Genomic DNA, 5,860 nt, shown 5'->3' with positions numbered 1-5,860 from the left:
CAGCAGCGATTCATTTGTGAAGGAAACACTGCGTGAAATCAGTACAACAGCGGTAGCTGCATTTCTCTGATATTTCTTTAATTCAATTCAATTCAATTCAGTTTATTTATATAGCGCCAATTCACAACACATGTCGTCTCAAGGTTCTTCACAACAGTCAGGTTCATATATTCCTATTAATCGTAACCATTGAACAGTTCAGTCAGATTCAGTTATTTATTTAAATTGGATAAAAAGTTTTTCTATCTAAGGAAACCCAGCAGATTGCATCCAGTCAGTGACTTGCAGCATTCACTCCTCCTGGATGAGCATGTAGAGACAGTGGACAGTCACTGGTGTTGACTTTGCAGCAATCCCTCATACTGAGCATGCATGTAGCGACAGTGGAGAGGAAAAACTCCCTTTTAACAGGAAGAAACCTCCAGCAGAACCAGAACCAGGCTCAGTGTGAGCGGCCATCTGCCACGACCGACTGGGGGCTTTAAACAAACTGCATCTTTTCCAGGTAAAAACCATAAATGGGTCCATTTGAAAACAAACCTTCTGAGAGATGCTGTGAAAACATCTTGTGGTAAACATTCAGGAGTTCCTTCCAGTTCTTATTTGGACCCAGCTGTAATTTGCTGGGCATTATTTAACCATGACTCTACTTGGCAGGTATAGCTGGTCCACGCTCTCATCTTCAGGTACTGGTTAACCCCAACTTTACGTGGTGAGTATTGGTTGGCCCTGGGCTTTAAATCGTTTTGTTTTACTTAGCCTTGGCACTAACTGGAGGGCCCAATCAGTTGGTGTTAGTTGGCCACAACTGTAACTGGCTGGCATTAATTGGACAAGACTATAACCTGTGAGTATTAGTTGGCCTTGTTAGCCCCACCTTGAATTGATGGATACTGGTTGGCCCCAAATCCAGATGGTGGACAACAGCTGGTCCTGGCACTAACTGGCAAGTACTAATCAGTTTTGGCTCTAATTGGTGGTGCTAATTGGCCCTGGCGCTGATCAGTGGGCATGGGTTTGCCCAGGATCTAATTATTGGTAAATATGTTATTTTCCAGGTCTGTTAGATGGGATCTAGTTGACCTCGAATCTAACTGGAAGATACCAGTTCCAGTTTGGTACAAGGTGGCTCCAGGTTTTAACTGGGAACCAGGTGACCTTGTCTCTGGTTAGTGAATGCTGATTGGCTCTGGCTCTAATTAATGTTTATCAGTAGCTCCAGGTTGCAATGGGTGGACACAAGCTGAACCTGAATGTCTGTAGAAACCCCACAAGCGTAGAGAAATTTGTCCTTTTCCTCGAGGCTGCAAGAAGTCAAGTGGTTTCTAACCGGAAGATTTTATACTTCACAAGAACTCAAGTGCAAAACTTCTGGAAAGACGTCATGAGTCTCTCCTGCCCCATACTTCTCAGACACCTCACAAGAAAAAAAGGTTCTGCCCAGAATAGGGATCAAAAACAAGCTGCAAGAAGAAAATGATGTCTTCTTGCAGAGTAGGCACGGGTCTTGACTCTAACTGCTGAACTTCATTTGGCCCAGGTTGTGTTAGATCCGGATCTGACCATTGAAGACTTCTGGCTCTCATCATGAGTTCTAGTAATTAATCTGGTCCTGAAGTCTAAATGAGTTGCAGATTTTAAGGTGGTTTGGATCAAGCTGGGAGGATGTTCTGTACTATGAGGTCAACTGATTATTTAAGAGGAAAATCAAGCCAGTTACTGAAGGTGAGGTTCTGTTTTATCTTTCTATGCTGAAAGTTGTAAACCTTCTGCAGGACTTTTGATTTCTAACTGTGTATTGATGCAGAATTGATCCTGTTTTATTTACTTTAATCTGCATCAGTTCCTCTGATCTCTCTGATTTAATATTTCTATTGTTTTCATCTTTTTGTATTTAATCTCCTGTTTATATAATCTGCTTTCTGCCTGCGTCTGTTCCCAGCAATGAGGTGGGAGGACGCTGCCAGTATGAACCGCCTCACTATGGATCGTTGTCCCCTGACACTCTTTGTGCCTGTGCATGCCTTAAACTGACTGCTGAATGGGAATGGGTGTTCACATTAATCTCAGACGTTGCTGTCTTCACTCTTGCTGAGTGTCTGATCTTGTTTGAGGAGAATAAATCCTGGTTAAATATGAGCTCCTGTGAGGCTCGTTAATCTCCCTGCAGCACCAGGAATCCATCTTCACTTTCTTTACTTCCCAACAGATGAATCATTCAGGACAATGGAGACATTCCGGTCCGGAGGTTCGGACTTTTATCACAGAACCCCCTCTGAGCTTCTCTCAGCTTGGTTCAGCCCGCAGGTTTATGAGTTAATTAATGACTGAAAGCAGTGAAACAAATCTGCCCTGAGGATCATTTTGTGTTTGATTCTGGTGGGATTTAGACCCTGCAGACCTCAGCCTGATTGGATGATAGAGGTTTCAACTGTCCAATCAGAGGACAGATGGTCACTGCATGGGAAAAACATATTATTGATAAATATGTTATAATGAACCTATTGATATAAAATTAATACCAGAGGTTGAAATCGACCCAATGAACCCACAAAGAAACCCAAACAAAGTAATGATGCTGCAGCTTCTCTTTGGAGGGAATCTTTGCTAATGGGAGACAAAGATCTCAGAACATCTGCTCCTCTGTATACCAGTCAGTCCAGGGCTGGCCCCAGGTCTAATGGGGCCTTCAGCATCATTTAATTTGCGGCCCCTCCTCCCGTTAGACCCTCACCACCACCGACAGCCTTTCAGTGCCAGGTTGGTGGAATCTGAGGGAAGGGTGGAGTTTAATTGTTATGGGATAGTTAGTTTTTATTTGGTTATATTTGGAAATTATTGACTGAGATGTATTTGTTATCAAAAAAAGCTCCGAGACAAAGGATTGTTTTGTAACTATGGTAACAACAATCAAACCATGAAGATTATTCTTGCCACTTTTACAAACTAAATTTACCAATTCCTTCAAATCTTGATTATTGATGCTGAAACCATCAAATTTTATAGCACTCTCAATAAACAAAGAGAAACATTTTAGATCTATGGTCTGTGTCAAAAGTTAAGCATTTATGGGAGGCCCCCGATGGTTCTGGGCCCCTAAACAGCAGCTTAGTTTGCTTGTGCCGTGAGCCGGCTCTAAATTAATCTGATCACCAGAGTGATTTTAGTTGGACCTTTTCACAGCTTTATCTGTGCATCATGTGACTGACCAAACAGGGAAGGAGAAACGTTGGCAACAAGGTTTGTTACTTCTGGCTAAACTTCAGTTTGTTGTCACAAGTGCAGATTTTTCCCAGTTGTTCCCAGCATCAAACAAATCGATTGTAGATGCAAGGAGTCTCTCTCCATCTGGAGATGAGAGGCAGAAGTTACTAAAAGGTTCCAGGTTTTACAGGAAGAAATGAGAAAATATATCCTTCAGTGTTCCAGTTTGTTATTTTAGTCTCCGTCAAATTAACCATCAAGAGACACAAGAAGACATCAGGCTTCAGATCTTGTTTCTGGGGCGAGAGAGCCAGTTGTCATGACAACTGTTGGCAAGAAAGGAAGATGCTGGAGTGTGGAGGAGTTGGGCGGGGGAGCAGAGTAGTCCAGTTCCTCCGTCCTAACAGAGGAGCTCTTTCTCTCTGAGCAAATTTGAATTGCAGGTTCATCTAAATAATTAAAAGGTGCAGCTGCGGCTCCATGAGGAGGAGGAGAAAGAAGAAGAGGTGTAAAACACTGAGACAAAGGCATCTCCAGGAGTCAGCAGGACCAAAAGCCCAGATGGATAAAGATGGAGTTTGGAGGAGGTGATGTGTCATATTGCAGCTGAGAGGAGGAGGAAGAGGAGAAAAACTGGTTGCTTCATTCTGAAGAGTTTATTTTATTATTTCTTTTATTTATTCATGAAAATCCTAAATTTATTCCTCAGCTCATCTGAAATACATCATTTTATTTTTATTTAGCAAAACCAGAGACCACCACCAAAGCAAATCAAATTATAATTCATTTAAATGCCACAAGTAAACAAAACATCCATCTACCTGAGGAAGCAACTACCTTTTAACAGAATCAGAACCAAAACCAGGCTCCACACCAGAGGCCATGTGCCTCAACAGACTGGGCTGAGGGACAGAGATAACAGGAAGAACCGCACAGAACCAGGAGCACTTTCTATGAAGAGAGAAAATAGCAGTTCTGGCTGCTAATAATGCATAGATGGAGAGTAGAGACGGTGCATAGATATGGATGAGTGAGTTTTGTGTGGACCCTAACTAGATAGAGCATCTTTAGGATGAATGGAGACTGACGGAGGCAGTACCTTAAATAAAACTTATTGTGCATGCAGATGCACTCACACCCCCTGCTGCCAATGCTGAGCAAGCTCTGCACTGGTGGCAGCATGATTGAGGAGGAGAATGACCCCAGCTGAACCCCTCTGCTGGAAGTTCATGATGATCTGCGTATGGAGTTTTTCCTACAGTCCTTGAAGTAGCCATGGATAAACTCGCTGCAGCTTGTCTGACCAGGAACCTGCTGCAGAGACGGGTTTTACTCAGAACCCTCAGAACAACAAGTCCAAATTAAAGAGACGGATGTTGGAATTATAGAAGACGGAGAGAAATGTGGACCAGAGGAGACAGGTGGAGAGAATTAGTGTCATCCTTGAGGGATTTCAGTAGCTCGCCCTGATTCAGTTATGTGATCGATGGATTGAGTTAAAATGTATCAACCTCTCCTGCCTCATCTGAGAGCAGCTGGCAGCAGATGTCCTGTCCTGATGTCCGCTATGATTAAAGGTCCAGTTCTAATAATGGGATGGGTTCCCCTGAAACCACCAGGAGCTGCTCTGACAGTTTTAAAAGCTCTTTGAAGGATTTAGTGTATAAAATTATTAGTTTTGGGAAAGATATTTAAAGATTTAACAAAAGAAAGCAGCAGTTTATGACAAATCTGCAAACAATGAAAGATTCACCAGAAGTTTCCTCAGAAAACCCTCAAACTGACCCAAATGGCTAATTATTCAGTACCTTAAATAAACCCTAGTTATACAGCCTGCGTGGGAGTCCTGCTGAACATCTGGCCGGTACCGACTCTTCACTTGATGCACTGGATTCAACATAAAGGTGTGAAAGATTCCAACTTGACCCAAAGTCCTGGTTCAGTGATCGCTGACTCCTACTGCAGGTTTCCTAAAACAGAATAAATCAGTCCTAGAGGTTCAAATGTAAAAAAAAGATCAGGTAGATTTTAGTGGTGATGTTACAGGAGATGCTCATAAAAACCATTGTTTCAAACAGTGTTTTCAGGACACACCCATCAGCATCCCATCCTGAAACCAGAGCGCCACCTACGGGCGCATTGTATAATCCTGGTACCGTCCGATCAAAATCAGACTGATTCAGGAAAATATTCTCAAATCAGGCTCCAGTCGATCTGCAGGAAGCAATCCAAAGACACTTCAGACACCTGTTACCAGGTGAGCCTGAAACAGGGAGTTAAGAAAAACACCAGAAGAAGAAAGTTCAGCTCTGATGTACCATCACAGCAGTGGAGGAAATTTAAACATAATGTAAAATGATCTTATTTTACACAAGTGAATCGTTAGAAGCTCTCAGCTTGTGGATCACAGTTTGTTGAAGGTGAATCAGCATCGCCCCCTTCTGGTCAGATGGTGTCATCGAGTAGATCCCCTGATCTACATGATGACACCAAGAAAAACTTTTCCTCTAAGTATTTAATACATTTCTGGAAGCGTGTTCATCAATCATTTCCTTTTGCTGTTCTAATATCTTTACCAATAATTTATGGACTAGTTATCTTTGATCTCTTTGTGTGGATTAATTGGGTTGTTACCAACATCTGGTGTCTACAGGAA

The sequence above is a fragment of the Girardinichthys multiradiatus genome, chromosome Y (genome assembly GCF_021462225.1).
Source record: "Girardinichthys multiradiatus isolate DD_20200921_A chromosome Y, DD_fGirMul_XY1, whole genome shotgun sequence".
NCBI lineage: Eukaryota > Metazoa > Chordata > Actinopteri > Cyprinodontiformes > Goodeidae > Girardinichthys > Girardinichthys multiradiatus.
This window is presented reverse-complemented; position numbering follows the sequence as displayed.